Source organism: Equus asinus, chromosome 1 (genome assembly GCF_041296235.1).
Source record: "Equus asinus isolate D_3611 breed Donkey chromosome 1, EquAss-T2T_v2, whole genome shotgun sequence".
Classification (NCBI taxonomy): Eukaryota; Metazoa; Chordata; class Mammalia; order Perissodactyla; family Equidae; genus Equus; species Equus asinus.
Window position 1 is genome coordinate 139,847,125 of NC_091790.1, and position 24,642 is coordinate 139,871,766.

The 24,642-nt window shown below is 42.1% G+C and overlaps 1 long non-coding RNA gene across 1 annotated transcript in view; it reads right to left on the reverse strand.

The window, feature by feature from the left end:
• Window positions 1–24,642, reverse strand: part of LOC139045227 (uncharacterized) — a 67,526-nt gene that overhangs the window by 25,474 nt on the left and 17,410 nt on the right. Inside the window, exon 2 of the long non-coding RNA XR_011503159.1 lies at window positions 735–915. This is a non-coding gene — a long non-coding RNA (uncharacterized lncRNA). The remainder of the gene's footprint in view (window positions 1–734; window positions 916–24,642) is intronic.

Sequence of the window (24,642 nt, forward strand, 5' to 3'; positions counted from 1 at the left end):
TATTTAATTATTGAACATGACCACCAGGTCCATATTTCACGATTCTAAGAATGTTCCTTGATGTCCTCATCTACAAATAACCAGCAAAATCATTCCTCAGCTATTTTTGAAAATCCCAACTCCACCTGACGCCTCCATTGATATAATTAACTCAACACAGGCTCTGATCGCCCAGCCCATTGGCAGAGATCAAGCTCTATTTGACTCAATCTGCTCTGTTAACAACCATCACACCCAAGTGAATGAAGATACACTAAGAGCTAACTTCCTAGAACTGCAAGATAGACAGTATATGACTAGGTCTTCATTTTCAAGCTCTAGGGTACAGAGCAGAGACATGCAGGCTAATAAAGGGGTGTCTCCTTCAAACCAGATCTTTACTAGAGAACAGGCTGAGTTCTGTGTGAGAAAGAACCAAGCAGTGCACCCAATTTACATTTCCCAGTAGGAAAAACAGGAGTCCTGCAGTAAAACATCCCCATGCTCCTTTATATTCTGATTACTCCCTGCTTTCCATCCCTAAGGAATTTATCAAACCATTCCTTCCAGCCCCACACAGAATTCTCCCTAAAAGAAATGCTAGTATTATTTCCCTCTCCTCATATTTCCATGGATGTGTTAGCATACTGTGGACACTTCAGTGCCCTTAATGTTAGTCGTCCAAGCAGTTGTCCAGCTGGTCTGTCTTTAATCTGACCCTGACGGAAGCCATTACTTGAAATGAAGAAGGCAACCTAGTTAGAAACTGCAGTTGATGGTCCTCTTCTCTCAGAAGATAGGTGGCTCATCCATAACTTCTTCTTGATGATGGTGTCCAGGGGCCAGGGTTCAAGAAGCTCAGTGGCAGCAGTGGGAAGCAATATAGGAAAAGGCCATGCTCCTCCAAAGGAGTGGGTTTTCCTTCTGTCTCAGCAACTGTAAAATTATAAATCAAAGATTAAAAAGTTAAGCCACTGCTCAAGTGAGGATCTTGGTAAATACACGGCTTAAACAACACCCGATGACGGATTCACTGGCATCAAAATGAAGTCTGTGGTTTTCCAGACAATGGGGCAGAGTCTACAAGAACACACAAAGAATGCCTCAGGATTCTCTGTTCCTTTATTTATTTTACTGTACAAAAGAAAGATGAAAAATCATAAGTGCAATTAAATACAAATGAATCTGCATGCAGAAAGGATGTAGAATGAGTGGGCTAGGGAGGGCAATACTTGGGAAAAAGGAAAGAGAGCCCACAGAATCTCCAAACAGCTATTGCTTCTTCAGAGTGTTTCACAGGGCTGACCTCAATGGAGTTGTGATTTTGTGACCTGAGTGAGAGCTGAATAAATAATAATATTTGGGGATAAACTTGGATTTAAGATGCCATGAAAAGTTAGAAGCACAGTGACCCAAGCCTCACTCAGTTACTGGGCAACCAAAATGATTGACTGCTAGGGTCATTAACAAGATAAGACAGAATGATAAGAACCTCACCCAAAGATGGTCTCAATGAAGCATCACTAGTTTAGGGCATCTCTGCCACAAGCATCATGGGAGGTGTATTATAGCACCAGTGCCAAGATACTGGGCAAAACTGCCAAATCAATGACTGTCTTTGGCTGCCACCCGCTCCCTTGCTGTGCCCCTCTGTCCCCTTCCTCAGGCTCCAGGAACCCAGTGTGCATTTGCTAACATCCAACCACTTAAATTTCTTTAATATGACAGATACTAGTTAAAAAGTCTTCCAATTGCTAGATTTGAGTACTAAAGTATTAACAATTGGTGGCTTTAACATTCCCATGGGATGTTTATGGATGGAGCTTGTACACGGTAAACTCAATTACTGCAATAAGGGAAGAAGAGAGAGGAGGGGATGGGTGAGCAAGGAAAGGGGAAGGGTTTCCCATGCTTCTCGTTTAATCTCACCACTATTCCACAGCAACCACCAAACCTCCAAACAGTGGGCTTCAGCATCTTTGCCTCCAATGACAGTGAGCAGCCGCTAACCCCAGACTGAGAAAGCAGTTCTGTCCTCAGAGCACACAAAGGGGAGGATCCTTTAGAACTGACATCTGAGCCTATGGAGGAGATTCCTACAGATACCAATGATCATGTCTGTATTCCAGGTATCTCCCCTGGTCCAAATCCCTCACTTTACAAAGAAGCAAACTGAAAGGTAAGTGGTTTACCCAGTGTCACACAGGGACTAACTAAAAGGCAGCACCAACACTGAGCCTAGGTCTCTCAAATCCCAGGCCACAGCCCTATCCAAGTTACTCCCCGTGAGGGCAACATATTGTCTTTGCTCCAGACACAGGCAGGAGGATCATGTTCTTCAAACTCTAGAGCAGTGTTTGGTAGTATCTGAGTAGCAATTTCCCCTTCCTGGACAACAATGTAGTTCAGTGGGTCTGGGAAGACACAGAAATGTCAACAGGTTCCCTGGGGGATTCTGATCTGTGAGCTGTAGGAACCACTCCTACCCTTGCTTGTTGCTCTTCTACCTCTCAGCACCATGCAGCTAGCTGGACGGCCCCCCTGAGGGGCTGCTCTGCGGACATCCTCTGGAGCCCAAAGATCAAAGGGCTCTCCACCACTGGGGCACAAGTCAGAGCCCTGAAGACAATCACCAGCCTCAAAATCTCAAAGAATGCTTAGAATGTGCCGGAAAGATCTCCTCTTAAGCCCTGTTGACTTTAATGACTTTGTGGCCAGCAATATCCCAGTGATACCCTCAAGGTTCCTGTGTATCCAACCTTCCAACACATGCTGAGCCCCTACTTTATGTAAAACTGTGCAGGGAGGCTGAGATGGACAAAGAACAGTAAGGCCTAGTTGTAAACAAGCTATTAGGAAGATCAGACATGTATACTTAAGAAGTGTATCAACATGACAGAGTGCTGTCATTCAAGATGGAACACAACAACACAGCTCAGTGTCGTACAAGCATGCCCCGTGTAAGTCAGTCATTTCCAAACCCACTGCCTGGCAGAATCTTGCAGCAGTTCCTGACCCCCAGCCTGGAGATTCTGATTCAGTGAGCATGTATTTTTAACTGACTCCCGGGTGAATCCGCAGATGGGCATCTGAGATCCTTACAGTGTTTTTGAGGGCCAGCTGTGAAGAATCCAAAAGAATCTAGTTTGGTTGCTATTTATACTCATGGTTTATAGCTCTTCAACATTCCTAGCCTATTCAAATGGGCCTCTAGAATCCATGCTGTTTGGTTTTGCTTCTCTTAGGGCAGTCTTGGCCTATGCTATCTTCCTATTTCTTACTTCCTACTTAGGGCCTCCTTTATCTTCCCAGCAGGAATTTGTTTTCTGAAAAAGGGTCCAGCTTCATTCTTCAGGGAAACACACAGGCAAAAGACCATGTACACCCATATATTATATGATTTCATTTCTATGAAATATCTACAATAGGCAAATCTATGGAGATAGAAAGTAGGTTAGTGGTTCCCAAGGGCTGGGGGGTAGGTTTGAGGGATGACAGCTAATGGGTGCAGGATTTCTTTTTGGGGATGATGCAAATGTTCTGGAATTAGATAGTTGTGATGATTGTACAACTTTGTGAATATATTAAAAACCACTGGATTATAAATTTTAAGAGGGTGGGTTTTATGGTATATGAATTACATTTTAACCTCTGAAAAGCCCATGTGGACACACAGGCATCACATATCACATGCAGCTGGATCACCTGGCTCCCTGGGGCCTCACAACTACTGGGTGACACCCCTGGGGCAACAGGGGCAAAATTTTGCCAGGGCAGCTGATGATAATAATAGCTACCATTTACTACGTACTTACTATGTGGCACACGCCTGTGATACACAGTAATGGTTATCTCAGATGATACAACATAACCAAAGATGTGGATACTATCATTATTATACTGTTATTGTTAACATTTTACAGATAATAAAACAAAGGCATAGCGAGGTTAAGTGACTTGACCAGGCCCATAGGTAGAAACTGGCAAAATTGATACCTAGGGAGGTGAAATTAAATAGGCACCAAAACTCTACCTAAAACTATGTCCCTCACAAATCTGATATTCCCACCACTAGATCTGGGGAAAAAATAGAATAATAATAATAGTGATAACAATCTTAGTGATAGCTAAGATTTGTTGAATGCTTTCCATGTTCCAATTCCTTTACTAAATTCTCTACATAGATTGTCTCACATAATCTTCACAGTATATCTCAGATAATATTCTCTGTGAGACACACACTATTGTCATGCCCACTTTACAGAGGTGGAAAGTGAGGCAGAGAATGCCTAAGTAATTTTCCCAAAGCCAGGATTTTAAGACAGGCCACTGTGTCAGAGATCCAACTCAGATGCCTACAGGGGCCAGGAGGATGAAAGAGGGAAGCAGGCCCCACATGTTTCTTGAAATGCAAAACAGTATCTGCCCATCTTTTGTTTATCTAGAGAGACATGGCACAATTTTCTCTTAATACAATAAAGGCAAAACAAAACACAAAAGCAGTGATAAATGGCAAATGACGCTTTGCCTCAATGTTGGGGATACAAAAGGGAGTGGCAGAAACTGTGACAAATTGGAGAAGAGCCTGCCTCATCCAAAGGGGCAGCCACCATTCAACTCCAGCCCTCTGTTGTCTGGTGGGTACATGGTGCAGTATTTCCATATTTTCTGAGAGAAATCAGAAAGACAGATTTTCACGTAAAATCTTTTGGTTTTTAAAAAATGTCAAAGAATTCTGCAGACTGTATTTGGCCCGTAGCAGTCCACTCTTGACCTCTGCATATAGGAAATGCCTCCTCAAGTAGTTCCATGTGGCTGGAATTTAGGATTTGGGGTACAAAAGTGGGAGAGAGAATCTGGAGTGGTGAGGAGAGGCTGCAGTAGGAAGACCCTTGATGCACACCTGAGAAAGAGAAATCCCATTTTTCAGGCCCGGGAAAGCGAGCAGCTTCGTTTTGTTTAAGAAGAGAAAGGCCTAGATCAGGAAGACATTTCTGAGAATGATGGGAAGCGTAGACTAGCTGGGAGAGAGAGCTGAGGCGGTGAGACCGCGTAGGAGGGAAACACAATTGTCAACCTCAAACCAAGGCAGTGGCAAAGGGGGCAAGAGAACGGACTTATCAACTCACAGCAAAGACTGTCTGTAATGAATGACACAAACAGAATGATCTGTTTATAGCAAAAGAGCATATACATACACTCTACTATACACTATAGAATCACTTGATAGAGAAAAGACCATCTTCACAAAGAGTGAGACATTAGCAAGCATGAGGAAGAGAGCTATGAGAAAATTAAGAGAGGATTTCAGGATACAACTTGTTTGAGACTGGGTTTGGCATATAAAAAGGAAAGAAAATGTCCTTGGCTGGGGAGGACACAGCTTGAAAACTGCCTAGGAAAACAAAAAGTGAATGAGGGAAATAAAAAGAACAAATATAAAGAGGTCAGGTATTAAGAAATTAAGAAGAAATATAACATATCAGCAGGGAAAAAAATACTCAGGCAATGAAGAGCAGTGAGGGTCCCTAAAGTCCAGATTTAATGCAGAGGAGAGAAACCAGTGAAGGCATTTTAAAAAGATGTCGTAATGAAGGCACCAAGGTGATTGCTCTAACAGAGACAGAACTCAAGAATAGAGACCAGAATGGAGGTATTTATAAGGCATAGAAGGAAAAAAGGGCCAAAATATGGGAAAGGATTTTAGTGATTGATGACCAAAGGGAAAAGATGAGTTTTAGAGATGTCAGAAAGGAAAATATGACAGGATTTTGGAATATTCTCAGAGTGAAAATAAGGTCTATTCTGTAAAAAATACAAACTTCTCTCTCCACAAGTGCTTAAGAAGCAGCCCTGAGGACAGCCAAAGATAACACCAAAGCTGCATTCCGAGGGCGTGAGGGGGAGAATGCAGTTACCAGAAAGTTCCAAAGGAAAGGGAGCAAAGATTTTCATCTTTACCAAGCTTGGTTTTCATTGGTTATAACATCACCCAAACTGGAATAAAGTGTTCCACAAAACCAACTTCTTCAGAGTTGTAACCTGGTGATGGCCCAGAACATTCTAGAATAATTGCAGTAGTTGCAAAGGCAGAATGAAAAAAAGGAGGAGCCTTCACAATACACATAGTCCAGAGATAAAAAGGACCAATACCAATAACAAAAGATCCTGTTTTAAAGCATTAAGTTGTAGGTTAAGGGAGAAGAAATGCAAGTGGGGAAGAAAGAGGGACATTACAGATAGCAACAGGAAGGGACTACCATGTGTGTTTCCTGTAATACCACATCAGATAGGCAAAGTTACACCATTTTGCAGAAGAAAGTATGGAGGTTATATATAATAGTTACTTGCTAGGTAGTAAGTTTTAGCCCCAAATCTTGGTGGATTCTCAAGCTTATGCATTTTCCACTATACCACCCTGCCTATGGGCCACCTTCCACCTGGGTTACTGCAAAAGCCTTCCTAACTGGTAATATCTGTCACCCTCCCTATCCCCCATCCGGTATGTAGCCCAAGGAATAGTTCTGAAACACAGATTTCATCATGGCACTGCCCTGCTCAAATCCTTTCAATAAATTCCCTTTGATGGTCAATGGAGTCCAAACTACTTAGCATTCCCTACAAGCCCTTCAGGATCTGGCCCTGCTCACCTCTCCAGCCTCATCTCAAGCTCCTCTCATTGCAGGTGACAATTCAATGACTCTGAATATATTTAAGTCCCTGGAATGCACTCGGATCATTCTCACCTCCAGGCCTTTGCTTTGCACGTTGTTCCCAATGCCTGGAGCACTCTCCTCCCTGACCTCCTAACCCCTCCCCTTCAGCAGTCTACGCAACAATAGTACTTCTTTCTCACAAAACTTAAAACTTAAAACACTGGGTTGGAATCCTCTGTATCAGTTTTGAAGCCCCCACACCCCCTCTACTGTGAGCTACATGAGGAAAGATCCTGTTTCTATCTTGTTCACTCTTGAATCCACAACACCTAGCACATGAGCTGGCATATCATAGGTGCTAAAAACACAGTTTTTGAAATAGATGAAGAAATTGGATGGGGTGAGGGCCATCACTGGTTACTAAGTGAAATTGTTTCAGTAGAGGCCAAACCCATAACTGACCCCAAAGCCCCTCCTCTTGGCATCTGCAATTTACTCTCTGTTGCCGAAGATTCTTTTTTTAGACATTCCAAAAAATTCACCGGCATTTTATAGAACATAAGCTTTAAGTGCTTCCCATGCTCAGAGCTGTAAATAATTCCTAGGACACGGCTCACTTCTCGCCCTAAACAAGCTTACAGTCTAGTGGAGGAGCTTTCACTTTGCCAACGTGGTACAACTCACTTTCTCTTTAAATTGTCTCAGGGCAAAGCTGACAAGGGATCCTTGACAGTCTGCTAAGTGTTTGTAATTGCCAGTTGACTCCTACAGGACTACAAGGGGCTTGAGAGCTGAGGCCAAACCTTATTCATCATAATCATCCCAGTGGTCAGCATAGTGCCTGGTATATAACAACAGGTTTAAAATAGTCACTGAATGGGTGAAAGAATAGACAAATGAATGAATGAACAAGCAAACAAGTCAAATCTTGGAATAAAGCTTTGGAATCTGGGTCAGTCTCAGCGGGAGTTCTAATCCATCACTAAAGAGATAAATGACTTGGTGACAAGGTCCCCTAGGGAAGAACCAGCCCATTAAACATGCATACAGTCCAGATTGGAGCCAGCGGAGTGTGGGGGCAAGGAAAAAAAGGGGCAGGGAGGGATTTTACTGGGTTTCCAGCACTGGCCCAGGTCCTTTCCTGTGTCCTCAGCTTTATAGGGGACACACTGTGGGCAGTCACACCCAGGCAGAGTATTGGGATGGCTTCACTTCGCCTCCTACAGCCCCAAACCTGCTCACTGAGGCAGACCATAGAGGTAGGTCAATAGATAAATAGGTAAATAGATCGATACAGTGTTCACCTCACGTTTTCACTACCTGGTCAGAAAACCCTTCAGCCACATATTATTTAAAGTGTATATTAATAATCAACAACGTGAGTAAATATCCAACTGAAGCAAAGATATTTGCTAGTTTCTATACCTTTCAAAATTAGAGCCAAAAATCTGAACAGAAACAACTATCTAAACAGCATCCTTTTCACACACACACACACACACTCACACATGCACATTCCTGAAATTTCCCTGCTGCCAATTGATTAGTCATTTGAATAAACATTATTTCTGCCACACGCTTTAGCAACAAATAGTGCCTTGTAGTCAGTTAAAAAACCTTTATCAAAGTTAGAGTATGGTATTATTTTGACACCAGACAGTCCTTTGCTTTTGTGTAGAATCACTGTGTTGCCTGAACAGTGTACAATTTCGCTTTTGTGCAGACAATCAGCAGGTCATTAGCGTACGTCCAAATCGCCCTGGACTCAGGATGGAACCCTGGGGACCTGAAGCCGTAATAGACTGGAGGGAATATATGATGTTGCTGACAGTTACCTCTGATGGCAGTTAAAAAGGTATGATTGCAACCACATGACAGCTTAATACACCAGATCTCTGAGCTGTTCACCGGGCAAATTCTGATTAATGGTATCAATAATCATTATGAATTTTTAAGTTTTGGTGGAGCATTCCATTCCACTCCATTCTACTATTAGAGTACAAGACTAACAGGGCCCTTTATGAAATTACCATCTTTTATCATTATTTTACTGCCTCTGCTTCTACATATTGGTAAACATGAAATAAACATAAGATATTCAGATGGGGCAGGGGGAGTCCTACTGCACATTTAGGAGGCTCATGAAGAAATTTTTGCGTAAGACAGCGAGAGTTAAATAAACTGAAACTTGGTATATGAGCCAGAATTTGCCACTTTCACACACGGACGTATGCACATGCACACACACACACACAAAGGATAAGGTCTATTTCAATATTTCCACATCTGGCAATGATGTGGGCATAGTGAAAAGATTCAGATTCCCTCCAGAAAGCCCTTAGGCTACAAGAAAAATCATCCTACATCTAATAAACCCATCTGAGATATATCTCCCATATGGCAAAGCCCTGTTTTGCTTTATTCCAACAAATTGGTCCTTGGATTCCTCTCACAGCTGTTGCTGCTGTTGTTTAAGATGGAGCGAGACCTGGCCACGAGCGAGATGCTGTGTCCAATAGTCAGGATCCCACAGCACTGGGCTGTGAGAGCACTAGTGATAACACTGTGAGAGGCAGTGAGCACCCAGGCCTTTAGGCTGACATATAATCAGTGCTCAACAAATGGGGGCAAGAAAAATTTTTTAATTAGAACATTGTGGGAATTTAATCTCAGGAGAAAAATGGGAGTAGGTTTCTAAGCCAGATTACCTTCAAGACAATGACAATGCTAAAATAAGCAAACAAATAAGTAACTTTTCCTCAGAATTTCTCCTTCATGATTCTCCACCAGTTTGGTTTAGCTCAAGAAACACTGGTATGTGCCCACCACTGTAGTTGCACAGGAGGCACAGAGATAAATGTGGCCCCTCCCTGGCTGTGGGTGGCTGCCCCTCTGCTGGGGAAATGAGACACCTGGGATTCTTTCAAAGCAAGCTCTTTACCCTTGCAATAGCATTTAGAAAGTTTATTGTACATATTTATATAAATAATATAATCCCATGAACCAAAAACATTTACTCTTCTTAACAGTATTTTTTTCAGCTTTCTTGAGGCATAATTGTCAAATAAACTTGTAAGATATTTAAAGTACACCTCATGATGATTTGATATATGTATACATTGTGAAAAGATTTCCCCAATCTAGTTAGTGAACACACTCATCACCTCATTTATTTATTTATTTGTGAGAATATTTAAGTTCTACTCTCTTAGTAAATTTCAACTATATAAATACAGTGTTATCAACTATAGTCATCATGTTAGATATTAGATCCTCAGACCCTGCTCATCTTCCAGCTGAAAGTCTGTACCCTTTTTCCAACCTCTCCCTATTTCCCCTACCCCCATCATGATTTTAAGTGAGTTGACTTTTTCATATTCTGCTCGCTTCCTCCTTAATTTAAGGCTTCCATAAGTAGAGGAATCATCCTATTTTGCTCTGATTCTAACAGAATTTGTGGAGAGTTTGAATATGCTAAAAATTAAATGAATAAGTAAATGTGAACTAAATTTATGCTGAATAAAAAATAAAGCCTCTTATAGCAAGCCTACAGTGGTAATTCCTACCTCATATATGAAAACATCACAGCTATCACCAAAAAAAAATGTTACCAGGGACCCCCCAGTGATGCAGTAGTTCAGTGTGCATGCTCTGCTTCAGCAGCCCAGGTTTGCAGCTTCTGATCCTGGGCGTGGACCTATACACTGCTCGTCAAGCCGTGGTGAGGCAGTGTCCCACATAAAAGAACTAGAAGGACCTGCAATTAGGATATACAGCTATGTACTGGGGCTTTGGGGAGGAAAAAAAAGGAAAAGGACAAAAAAGAGGAAGATTGGCAACAGATGTTAGCTCAAAGCCAATCTTCCTCACCCCCCTAAAAAAATGTTATCAATACCAGGAGATGATTCTAATGCGCTTGGTCTATCTGGATGGTCATCCGCAGGCAGACGTCCAGATTTCCTCAAAAGTTTCTGTTGCTCAATATCATCGCTAGTCTTGTGGGGGTGGAGGGCTCAGACTTTCCTTTCTAACTTTACCAAATTTCAGAAAATTCCTCTGTAAAGTTTAAGTAAGACAAGAGGGCTTGCCTGCTCCATATTAACTCAGGACCATTTCCTAGTAACTTCGCATTTGAGGGGCTGTCCGTTCCTCCTCATCTTCTCCATCCTCCTTACTTTACTAGCCTGGTTTCCCTCTGTTTTGTTTTCTTCTGAAGTACTTTTTTCCATATTTTGAGCATTAATTTAATAGCTCCTTTTGCTTACGTTCTAAGAAAGAAAAATAGCAAAAAGAATGGAAGACAGGATTAAAATGGTGAACAAGGATGAAAAAACAAGAATTTTGAGACTCCTTCAGGCTTTTAGCTTTAGCTTCTATTTCCGTGGATGGCCAGAAATGAATGGAAATTCAAGAAAGGCTAAGAGGAAAGAAATGCTAGGAAGCGAGAGAATGTTAGAGAGATGCTAGAAAAGACACTGTTGAAGGGAGGAACCCATTCCAACTTCTTTCTTCTTCCTCTAATCTTCTCTTTCTACAACTCGTCTACAGTGGCCTTTACACTCCTGGTGGATTGAACCCTCTGAAAGTTCAGAGTAGGTGGAAGGGACAAATGGCATGAAGTAGAATTCCACTTCCAAAAAAAAAAAAAACAAAACCAACATCCCCGGGGCCTCTAGATTCATTGCTCAAGTGTTTTCCACTGCACACCACCCACTCTCCCAGCCCAACACACACCATCAGGCCACCCCACACCTGAACTTCTGGTTGAGCCAGAAGAGCACTGAAAGCTTGGGGGCAGGGCCAGAAACCCAGCACAGCCCCAGGCAGAGGGCTCAGCCACCATCTCCACAGTGCTGGGAATGCAGTGTTCCCAAAACAACCCCTGGAAAGTTGGGTAGGAGGAGCAGCCAGGAATGTAAAAGACAGCTTGGCCTGGCACTAGCGCTCACCCACCTTCCCACTGGGCTCTAGTCTTGGCCATGTCAGAGGGCGCAACAGTGTCCTGACCCTGCCTCCCAACTTCCAGTTAAACCAGAAGCTGGACATTCAGGGGAGGGGCCAGGAATGTGGCCAGCCAGGTGCAGGGACATTACTGCCACAGTTTCCATCATGGCCTACAAGCAGAATCCAGGCCACACAGGTGTGTTTGTTGGACAGAAACATTCTGAGATTCTGTTTAAAGAAAATTTTCTGTTCCAGACTTTCAACAATAATGGCTGTCATTTATGGAGCACTTACTCTGTATGGGCTAGATTCTATGTAAAAGATCATTTAATTCTAACAACCCTATTCAGTAGATGTGATAATTCTCTCTCCTTTACATACAAGGAAACTAGAGTTTAGAAGAGTAAAGCAACTTGATTCAAGCTACAGAGACAGACCCAGGATTCCAGTCCAGATAGATCTGACTCCCAAACCTATGGTTTTAACCATCAAGTGTAGAAAACCAAAATTCTACACCTTTGAGAGCATTCTTCCTGCATGGAACTTTAAGGCATTTTGACCTTGTTTTGTTAGAAGAACAGAATTCAGTAGCCAGACAGCACATAGTTTTCCTCTATCTATCAATGTGCCTGAGGCCAGAAGTAGATGCTAGAAATCAGATAAACAAACATCAGATATAATCCACTCACAAAACAAAACTTGAGGGATTGTGAGGTTGAGAATGTGAATTCTGGGCTCAGTCTGGCTTAGAGTTGATTTGTCTCAAGGTTAAAGTATTTCCCTTGTCTTTCAGGAGCAGCCAATACATGAAAATAGGTCTACCGTGAACGTTAGTCACAGCTCTAAATAAACAGGCAACATGCTAATATGTGATGTATTCAGGAGGTCCCAGAAGTGTAAGCACTTTGCTCACCAATTTCTTAACTTTCCAAGTCACATTTTTTAGGAGAGATACTGACTGACCAACACCAAGGAGAAGCAAAACAAAGTATTGGGAAAGTTCTAGAAACTTCCTGAAGAAAACCAGATACAATAAATGAAGACAAAATCAACACTGCCTTTATGTCCATTCGCACCTTGCTCTTAAAGTAAGAGTACTCTTACAGCAGTTTCAATAATAAATGTAATTGATAATTTAACATAATTATAAAATAAACATGTTGAGACAGCTTTTCCCCTTCCACAGAGGCCTTAATAATTCTCATGATGACTTTGGGGGCATTAGGGCTATTTATAAAAGATTCTAGTCAACCCAAATTGCTATTATTACTTCTACTCTCAGCACCCATGGATTCCCAGAAGGCTCCTATTTGTATATTTGTGGTTATCCAGAGAGCTCCCCCTTCTAGTGGAGAAAGAATGACAGCAGAAAGCGATCAGTTAGCTTCCCCACTCTCTCAAGGCCTCCCAACCCCATTGTCAGGATTGCTTTTCCCCTAGTGAACTATAATCTAACAGCGGGTGTTCCCTCCCTTGCCCCTTTCTATTCCACAGGCTTCTCCAAGGAGGAAGGATGCCCTTCTGGAACAATAGTCAAATAAAAAATAGAATGAAGAAAACCAAAGACCATGCCTACCCCAACCTCTATCAAAAACTCTGAGGCCTGAGATCATATGAAATAGATCCAAGCCTACAGAGTAAGCCAGCTCCCTATGCAATATAGTTTAAAGAGAATCAAAAGATTTCACTATATATATCCCCCACTACTTTCATTTAGTTATTCAGTCAACCAATATTTAGTCAGCACCTACTGTGTAGGGGTCTCTAGAAGATGGAGATACAGTGGTCATAGGGTTGCCGATTTAGCAAATAAAACTCGTGTATTTGATCTGGCAACTCTAAATGGTCATTAAGAGATCATGCCTGCCCACAAAGAACTTACAACATAGTGCCCTATGCATTCCCTAAGAATTTTAAAATCCATTAACACCTTTGCAAAAGCTGATCTATCTGTTTAGCCTCAAAGTGCACAACCTGAGGGAGTAATACACAGAAGACATAAGTTTTGAAGGGAAGAAAAGAATTAGAAAGGTCCAAGGCAAGGCAAGCTCAGTAGAATGTCACAGAGGAAGTAACAATGATTGACCCAGGACAACCCAATGGCTCCGTGGCACTTAGTTGGCTGGCAGGGGGTCACGTAAGGGATCCAAATGAAGAAATCATTGCTGAAAACTCAGCTTCTTTCACCTGCATTCCAAGTTAGTGACAAGTTAGCCAAAAATGTTGTCAAGGTTGGTAAACATTTCAATTAGACCTGAGCAGAGCATCTAGTAGGATCCCATGCCAACTATGGTTTGGGGTGGAAACCATACAAAATGTGGTGGTTTTATAGGGTTTGAACCTGAAAGCAAGTAAAATGTGGTGGTTTGAGCTATGTTTTTCTTGGAGTGTTTTAGGTACTCAGGCATAAAAGTTCACAGTCAGACTTGGGAGGTCCAATCTTAAACAATAAAAAGTTTTCACACTATCCTTTCAGCAACCACAAGGAATGGGCTTCCAAGAGAAGTTGTAGACTCTTGTTTGAATATCTTTCAAAAGTGGTTGATAGATGGACAAGTTAAGCCATATTTATGTGACAAAAACTGATTTTGATATTTGTAGGGAGGAAAGAAGGCTGTCCTTTTCTGGACCAATATTATCTATACATGAAGGAGAAAGCAAGGGTTTTTTATGCATGTCATTGTGTTAATCATAAAACCAGTGAATGATTAGTTCCACTGGCAGAAATTTCTTGTTCAGCCTCCTGTGAGCAACTCCATAGCCGGAATCTGGAGTGCGAATGGGAGGCGTAAAATATTTGTTTTGTTTTATATGTCAGTTATTAAAGCCACTTTAAATCCTTCATGGGAAGATATGGGGTGTAAATAAATACGAAGTACCACAAAAGAAGTGGCAGAAATGGAAAGATCCATTTGCATAGCAAACCTTACCGTTTCCCTTATTAGTTATTTACCATTTCCTAATCTTAGGATCCCATACCTCAGCCCATCTTATGCCCTACACAAAATACAACTTCCTGTTTCTCCACTCCTTCCCTTCCTTAACCTCCTTTCTCTGAGCAGGTAACTGAAATGCCTCACGGGAACGTGGAAGTGTGGAGTTAGGGCTGTATTGGGTTTTGAGTAGGGCTGACTATAATGGCATAGGAGTTTCATGCCCAGGTGCAAGAAAATAGACTGCATTAATTTTTCCAAGCTTTTCTTGCAGCTTCTGTGAGGTCCATTCTCTCGACCTGCAACCAAACAAAAATATTTACTTGGTTCTTTCGTTTGAGGAAGCTTAATATTCCTTCATCATCAGTGGAAATTCTATTGTTCTCACAATGGAGTGAAATTTCTCTTGTCTTTTTAAATTTTGTATTGCTTCATTTTATCTTTTGAGGTGGCTAGAGGAGAGATTATAAACATCAATTATGGTTTACATGAGCAGTACAGTAGGAATCATCATTATTATCACTTAACTCATATAGTTATTAAGTTATTCCAGGAAAATCTAGTTAATTTGGACCTTGTGCTTTTGAAATATTTGATAATTCCAAGATGGGGAATTGGCTTAACTTCTCCTTTGGTGGAAGAAAGAGAGTTTACAAATCTAATTAAATAAGCTTTGCAGGGGGTGATTAATCTTAGGAAAACAAACTGCTTTCAAACACTCCAGTAACAACTGTTTCTGACAATTAATAAAGTGATTACAAAGAATCCTGGCCTGCTCATTAAAGCAGACTCAGTTATGAGGTCTTGGCCACAGAATATTGGTCCCTGGCTTGTATAAATATTTTCTATACAGTAGATTCCAATATTCTATAATTCTGACATATCATAGTTTATACTGGTCTTCCCTCATATTAGCCTGCCATAGTGAGGGTTTCCCTGTATTTCTGTTCAAGAGTTCTGTGAAGCCAAGATGCCAGTGAAACAAGCCTAAATGTTCTTTTGAAGATATTATGATCCTTCCAATCTCTATTAATAACTTTTATATATACATATGTCCTTTAAACCAATGGAATAATCAGATTCATTGGGAGCCCACTTGGCCAGGACACTGTGATAATCGAAATCTAACGATTAACACTCATATAGATAATGCAAATCACTATGCAAGGAATATGCATAAGCCGTATGTTGAATAGTGTGTTCAAATGTCTAAGGACTGGAGAGGTAACCCTACTCGTCCATGACTTCTTCATTAAAATGGGAAACTCACTGAAGATATTTCGTCCTGAAAATATCAACAATTCATTACAGAGCCCACCATTAAAACCCTTCATAAAGTTACTTATGGGAATAATGGTTAGGTTCCTTTGAGCACTCTCCTTAAGGATTACTAAGTAGAAAAAACTAAACGTAGAAGAATCCATCCAATTACAACTTATTTATAAATGCAAGCAAAATGAAAAAGAAAGACTGAATATTTATTCATTCAACACACATATATTGAGTATTTGCTATCCATCAGGGGAGTTGTGAGCTCTGAGAAAGAAAGACAAACATTACATGGTGCATGCCACAGTTTATAGTCTAATTAGGGAGACACATAAGTAAAGCAACAATGATAATAAAACCAACAAAATGCAATGAAAGAAATAAGGAATGGGTGCTATGACAGCATAAAGACAGACACCTAATTTCAAGCCAGCCTCAGGAAAGATTTCACAGGGGTGATATTACTTAAGCAGAGTTGGAGAGGAGAGAAGTTAGCCAGCTGGGCAATGAGCCAGGGAGGGTTTTCTAGAATAAGAAGACAGCACATGCAGAAGTAGAAACCAAAAGGCCTTGTTAACATTACATTAATGTTAATGTTAAGCGTTAACTAGTATTCTTTGAACTTTTTACTTTTCACAAAGTACCTTGTTAAGCATTTTACAGGCATATATCTCATTTAATTCTACCATTACCAGATAAATTAGTTCTATGGTTATTCCAAGTATACAGAAAGGGAACCGAGACTCAGAGAAGAAAAATAACTTGTTCAAGATTATTCAATAGTCTAACTCCAGAACCCATGGTCCTCACCACTAAACTCCAAGCCACCTCCAGTATGCCAAACTACAGGACTTGTCTTTCCTTTATAGGCATTTTTTAGTGAGAAAAAGACCCTCATTCTTTGACAAGTTCTTTTTTAATCCTTTGGTTCAGTACCTTGATTACTTCTTGGTTAAATTTGATTTTTACCTTGTTTAGAAAAAGAATGGTGACTTAAGAAGGCCCTTTTGTGTATGTGAATCATAACCCCTAGAATCAAGAACGAGGTAACAATGATGCTGTTTCCAACAAGCAGGAATGGGTACTGCCATGTGTTACTAGGATATGCTATACAGAAACTAGTGTGTTGTCACACCGAGCATATGTGATAGGAACCATCATTTATACCCACTCTAATGGAGGCAAGGTCAGATTGCCAAATCCAAATACTTTAAATTCAGAATACTTCTTCAGTATTCTTTGCTTCATAATTGATGGTTTTTAAAGGGCAAGATTTGCTTAGAACCATGTTAAAGATAGAAGGGTGAAACAATAGTGATCTAAAATGATCTAATTTTCTAGAAAATTACTACTTTCTACAAGCTGCATAAACTTTAATTAAAAAGACAAGGAGGTCTATTCTCTCTCCTTACACACATGCGACATGCCAGGCTCTTGGGATTCTGGTAAAAGGCAAAGAGTAGATTGAAGAGATTAGAAGTTTTAGCAAACCTCTAAATACAATTAAGATGTAATGCTTAATTCCATCTTTAAGGATGAACAAGTAATCAACATTTGTTGCTTTTCCAGAGAAAAAGTATTTTTGACTTGAAAATATGTATAAAGTTAGCTTATAAAATGAGCTGCAGAACCAGATTATGTCATAAGTAAGATAATGTGCAAATCAGCTAATATGAACACGACAATATGTTTTTCAGCTAAACATCACCAAAATGAGCATTCCTAGGATGCTTAATGCAATGCTTCATGTATCTGTATACAATAAAATATTCCCAACATCCTATAAAAAAATATTTTCGTAGCTTCCACTACAAATTCTCTAGAACCGGATTTTGATGGTAGCAGATTTAGAGGAATGGCTCAAGCCAAAGGGAGGCCACTAAGGTGAGAACAGACGTTGAGTCCGAAAATAACCTTGACAACTCATGGGACACAGTCTACGGCCACAAAAGCTTTCTCTGCCTAAATAATCACTCGTGTGGTTCTTTTTCTTTCACCTGCTTTCTGTTTGCCCTCTTCCTTCCTGAACTCTCTCTTTCCATTTTAGTCCTCCTTCCAAGCTGTGCTCCCAAACCAGTTGTCTCAAATCACTTTAAAAGGACATATTTGATGCAACGCAGTTTAATGTACTTTGTCCTGCATGTAAAAGCATTTGGGTAGCCTTAGTGTCAGCGGGATTTGGGCTGTCATGGAGCCTGGCCCATTGAGATTAAATGAAAATCAACTTTAATGGGGATAATTTGAAGCAGAATCACATTTTTAACAAATTCAGATATCTGCATGTGTTCTTCTCATTCAACAAGTTCTACAGTGGCAGCTATAGCTTCCCAAGCAGCCTCTTGCAATACAATGTTGATGTTCTGACAGAAAATTGAGAAATGAGGGGAAGGATGTATACAGAGAACAAATATTTACGATTATGAACACATCACTTGTGTTGAGTATGCAGCTCAGCTATACTAACTATACTGATTAACTATATTTATATATATGGGAGGTGGTTTGAAAAGCACTATAAAATTTATCTGTGCGTGTATATGCAGGCAGAGTGAAAAACTGTATTGTGTGTATAAATATCAGGTAGCATAAAATAAAATACCCTTGTAGTTGTTTGTTTAGAGACACATCTGGATTGAGTGAACATTATAACAATCATTTCTTTCAAAGCCACAAAAACATCACACTTTTTAGTTTTAATAAAGTCTAGTTTTTGGCAGTTCTTTTATCACATCTGTCATCTCCTAAGCTTTGCTTAGCCACAGCACTCAGACTTGAATTTTGAAATTGTCAATATAGGCCTTCTAATCTTTAAGTCTTAACTTATCTAAGCAGATTAACTACCATTATTCTATGCCTACAGGACTCAGGGGTAAAGAAAGCAGAGGAAATATAACTTTTTTTTTCAGGCAATTAAGTTCCTGTGGAAGTTGCGTTTGGGGTTTGTATTTGGAACACAGTCTGATGTATTTCTGTAAGTAACCAGATAGACAAGATGAGTGCATGAACTCCAGTATCTAGATGTATAAGATAAAAAAGGCCCCATCTAAGAAGCTTAATCGTCCAGCTTTTAAAAGTTATTCATAGTTCATATTGACACTTTCCAGTTTGCCCACTGGCAGTGGACGTCCTGAAGCCAAGGGACATATCTTGAAGAAAGAAAAAAGAAAAAAAAGAGGAGGAGGGGCTCCTTTTCACAGCAGTGCCTATCTGTGTGGTGACCTGATTTCTGCTCCCATCTCCCTCCAGAGATCAAAGCAGGATTAATGTGATTCTTTACTGTTTGTACTGCACGTCTCAAAGCTCTGGAGTCTTAAGAAATAAGTACAAATACAGCCCTGGAACACAGGGGAAACGGAATTTGAACAGTGTGGGTTAATAGTACAAAGGCTAACTATGAAAAGTTATTTGGGATATGGGAGGCAATATAGAATTTAGACTACTTTGTATTTTTAAGCACATTTGCTTTCTTTTTTTTCCATTTTCTGGAGCAAGTCTTTTGGCTAGTTGATGAGGCCAGCACTGAATGTCATATTAAGTCTCCACAATGACCTTCTAGCTCATTTGGAATGTTTTGCAGCTGCTAGTACACAGAAGGGGGAAGTTCACACCAAAGCACTTTCACCTTACAACCAGCATTTACACAGAGGACTTAAAAGAGGGGAAAATCTTTTAAAATATCAAAATGTTGAGCTTTTGTGTTTCCACCGCCTGTGACATTCCTGGATGCTGGAACCCCTAAAGAGTAAGTGTTTGTGCCTCCTTTCAGAAGTGCTTGTTCTTTTGTCGAGGAAAAAGTTAAGTCTCATATTCCTGGGATTTCAGAAGGTAAAGGAAAAACTCGCTTTCATTTTTAATGCTTAGTGTATACACCCCTTAGAGGGGGAGAAAAAGCTTCCCTCCTCCAGATCTGACTGTGATTTTAGCTGCGTTACCTAGGGCAGGGCGCGTCAGAGTGCAAACGTGCAGTTTTGTATGGACTCAGTACTCCCGGGGAGAACTGGATTGCGGGGGTCGGGGCAGAGGTTCTCTCAGCCTGAGATGTGACCCCACGGTCTCCACAAGTAGTTTATACACTTCTACCAAAAGCTCAACTTCTCCGCAACTCTGCACGCCCAGCCACACAAAGACACCCCACACAACAAGAAGTCCCAGCACCCACAGCCCCATTCTCCCAGTCAAGCCCTGCTTTTTCCTGCGGGCAACTTCGCCGTTTAGCTTAGCACTCGAAGACTTTCTTTCCTTTCACCACCTCCTCCCACTTTTCCCTCCCGCTCCTGGCTGGAGGCCACACTCCAAACCAGTCCACGCTACGTGGCCAAAGCCCAGGAAGTGACTGGAGACCAAGACTCCGCAGGATGCATCGGAGATAGAGGTCTCGGCACGACCCGACGCCGTGGGACCGGGGGTCCTTCCCGCGCGCCCCCTGGCCCTGGCACCCGAGGAGGTTCCACCTCCTTTTGCGTAACGTTTATTAGGCCAGTTCACGCGGAGCCACGGGGAGCTTGGAGTCAGGCTCTTTCCAGGGCGAGCAGGGCGGGGCTCGGGGTGGGGGTCCCCTCTGGGGGAGCCGGGCAGCCCCACCCGAGGGCCCACGCCTTCCCTTCTGCGTCCCGGCGGCGCCGGACTCCCGCTGCCGCCCCCAGCTCGTACCTCGAGGGCGAATTGACCGAGGAACCTTGTGAATTGCCTCATCTGGAAAAGCAGCCGGCTAGGGAAGCTTTTTGTCCGGAGCACAATTCCCAGGGCCAGGGATAAGGGAGGAGGAATCTCGTTCACTCACCTCCAATTGTTTTAACCACAACAAACACGAGCAAATTGGGCTTTCTTACGCCGTTTCCTTGCTTTATTTAACTTCATCTGACGCTGTTAATTGTTTTCTCATTGTCATGCTAGTTTGTCAACAGGGAAATTTTCTGGGGAACGAGGACTGTTGGGAAGTGGTAACTAAGAATCACAGCTAGCTGGAGGGATTCGCCCGAAAATTCTACTGGAAAAGTTCGGAGAGTCAATATCGATCCCCTCTCTGCCTTTCTCTTTCTGATTTTACACCATTATTCTCTCTGTAGCCTTGGTTTGCGCAGCGGTCTGTCATTTAGACACAATCACGTAGCCAAAAACATGGTGGTTAGAGACCCACAACTCATTTAAAACAGGTTAAGTTGTAAAATAGTGTTCGGTGTTGTTTTTTTAAGTTTCAAGTACCAACTCAAATCTCAAATACAATTAGTCGCTGTATTTTAAACGTCTTTATATTACTGAACATTTCTAACAGCCGGTATCTGACTTTGAAACAAAACATTAGAGTTAGAATTCAATAAAAGTTATTTAATTGTTAAAACGCAGTGGGACCCTACAAGTTTTATACTTTGTCAAGACATTGCTAATATTTATACATATAATAATATATATCCTGATGGGTTGTATTTTTTTAGATTCTCATTTTTAAAAAGTCATATTTTTGACATGATCCCTTAAGTTCCTCTTAACACATGATCTTTTAAAGCTGGGAAAGAAGCTAAATTTTAAAGAGGGAAAACGCAGACTTCTCTCTTTGTTTTCTATCCTTTAGAAGCGCCGTCCACCAACTCTTTTGAATTGCATTTGCTAACTTAGAAACAAAACTTTAAAGGTAAATTTGGAAAATTAACTTGAAAGAAGTACATAACAGTGGGTGACTTTTGTCTTTTTTTTTCCTTGGAGGGGAGAGTGTTTAAATGAGTTATGTAATTAAATTATATAGAGTCCTAAAATATATAACATGGGGGAAGGGCTTTAAAAATGATCCCATCTAACAATGCTTACTTATACAGAACTAGTAAGAAGTCCGTAATCACCAACAGCCAGCATTGCTTGCGAATTATATTCAATTGAAACTCTACTGAAAGAGTTCATCCTCCATTGTAGTTTGGAATTGTGTGAAGGTATGTATATGTACGGGATCTATGTATATATATAATTCTTATACTTTATATATGTATAGACATCCATTCTTTTTAAATGTTTATGTGGTTAGTCACTTTAAGAGCATCAAAATAAATACGTTGGCTTACACTATCTCCCAGGTATTCCCAAACACTGATGAACAAAAATCTTTATATCGGAAATGAAGAGCTACCCATTTAAAGGAAAGAATGGAAAGGGGAACTCGATTTATTCTCATTTGTTTATCGCTAGATGTTCCCCCCTCTCTGCAAATTCATTTGAATAGCTTTCAAGCCGGAAAATGGAAATGTGGCTCCTGCCCTCTATTTCAGCGGCGGCAGCAGCGTCCTGGCAACAGCGCAATTTTCTATCATCAAGGATAAATGGCATCGAACAGAACATTCTGATAAAAAAAAAAAAGAAAGAAAGAAAAAAAAAAGAGCTTCAGCCCAAGGAGCCCATGATTGCTGGCCTTCCTGTCTGTCATCCCTTTACAAAATCCTCTCCGCAAACCTGAGCGGCATGCTGTCAGAGCTAATAACGTCTTCTGAAGGGGCTGGGGGGCGGGGGGGGGGGGGGGGCAGAGTCTTCCCTGCACAATGTTCTCATTTATTAAATCGCGTGCTTATTTTAAAATTGCAAATATCTTTGTTTGGTTCACTGCAAATTAAAACCAAGATGTAGGAAGTTACATGATGCAACAATTATTCGTGTCATATCAGAAAATCAAACCCCTATCTCGCCCTTCTTCTGGTTAAGGTCGGATGAGGGGGAAGGGGGAATCTGGGGGAATCCAGGGCAGGAGGTTTTATGGTGGAAAAATACAAATCCGTTCGCCCTGGTAAGCTGAGTGTAATTGAAAGCCAGAGAAGCAATGCCTGTTTCTACCAGGGAGAACGAGCTGACTGCGATTCCGGGAGCGCGTGTGGGCGCGGTCCTCGCCGCGACGCCGCACGCGGGTCGGGCAGAGCTCGGAGCAGAGCCACGGAGCTTTCCCGAGGGAAGCTTTGAACGTAATGGTGGCTATTTCTCGCCTACTGAGATTCCTTTCCAGAAAAGGCCATTCTGCTCCAAGGAGATGGATCCCTGGGGTCCCCGTGCCCGCATAGGGGGTCCTGGAGAGGTTTAGAGGACATCCCTGGAGGCGTTCCCTGAGTGGTGCGCTTCTCCCGCGAGGTGGGGGCTCAGAGCAGAAGAGCACCATCCCACACACCCAGGTGGGCTTGCAGATGCTGGCCTTGGGCTTCTTAGTGGCCTGAGCTGATGCCTGGGGGTGGGCGGTCGGGCTTGGCTGGTGACCTGCTCTAATGCCCATCGAGTTCTTGTGCCATCTACGCTCCTGCGCTTTGGACTAAAACCCACACGGCCCAGGGGGTGGGGGTCCAAGACGAGTGGAATGGGGAGCCGCGGTGTTGACACTCTCTTTCTCTGGGATGGACCGCTAGGGAATTTTTTATCTCGTTGAGAGGGAAAGATGAGGGAGGGGACCTAAAATGAAGAGAGAATCAGATCTTCATATCCTTTAAAGCAGGTCAAAAGAAAAGAAAAAGGAATCACGGAGAGATATGTAAAGGATCCTAAAATGCGGAGACCCTAAGGAGTAGGAGCGGTGGACCAAAGTCTGGATAGCCAAGATGGTGTGGGGGAGGGGGGAGAGGGAGGGGAGACGGATAATCAGCTTAGTTTGTAAAGAGCTCTGGCGGTTGAGAACGGTGGGGAAACCTTTGTTTCATGAGGAAACCTAATTATTGTGCATCTGGAAGTCTTGGTCCCAAGTACAAGATGAAGGCGGGTACACCCCCCCCAAGGGATGCAGTGCGCATGCCCAAGCCTTAGGCTTTGCCGATAAGGCGCACAAGTGAGTCAACTATGGCGGAGCCCCCGCCGGCTGCCTCGGCCAATAGCGTCCCGTTCTTACTGCGCCTCCGCGTCCCGTTGACTTCTCAGTTCCCCCACAACGGGACTTTAAAACCCACTTTAAAAATAAAAAGTGTTTTAGTATTGATTCTCGCCTTGGCACGCTAGATTTCTGTGGGAAATAGACACATTTTAGAACTACAAATACATTTACTACAAGCACCGGTTAAAGTACTCAAAATTTAAGAAAAAGTTAGAAGGCAAGAGAGAGGAGTCTGTTCAAAGAGCGCAGGCAGGAAATCAGGGAATCCTGGGACTGCTGACTTCAGAGCTCTGGAGCTCAAGCCAGTGTTGAATCTCTCGAGCCTTATCTGTCACATAAAAATCACACCTACCTCATTGACCAAATGAGTCTGAGAAGCGGAAACATTACCTGCACAGGCCTGGCTTGGAAAACCAACCCAAACCCAGCTTTTTCTCCACCCCCAGCCTCAGCCCCCACGGTTGCCACGGAGATGGGAAGCTGGAACACCTGTGCTCCATCCCTCCCCCTTTCTCAGACACCAAAGTGGCCCATGTGCAGAGGAGGTCCGTCTGTTAGCTTCCACATCTGTGAAATGGGGCTAATTATGGAAGAGCAGAGGGAACTCGAAAGGTAGAGAAGTGACATGAATTTCCAGCCTGTCTGGGCTTCTCCCACCTCCGCTCAAGCTCTGAGGCTGGAAACGATGAGTTTCATTCTCTGGAGCTGCAGAAGGGGTGGGCCAGCTGGGAAATATTACCTATGCTGCCCCTTCTGCACACCAAGGCTGCTGCCTGCCCTCGCCGCAGCACCGTCCTGACAGTTAGCAACCACCCTGTCCTCTTCCCACCATATATCCCTGCCAGAATTACAGCCCACAAATGAGCCTCCAAAGCCCCTGTCTGAGAGCACTCCTGTCTGTGACAGGAAAGCTGCTTGTTCATGTCACTGAAATAAAACAGGTGGGGATTATTATTTGCAGTTCCTCTTCCCTTTTGTGTAATTCACAAGTCTCCAATGTAGGATTAGGCTTCAAATGCATTTGGTCAGGTACATACTT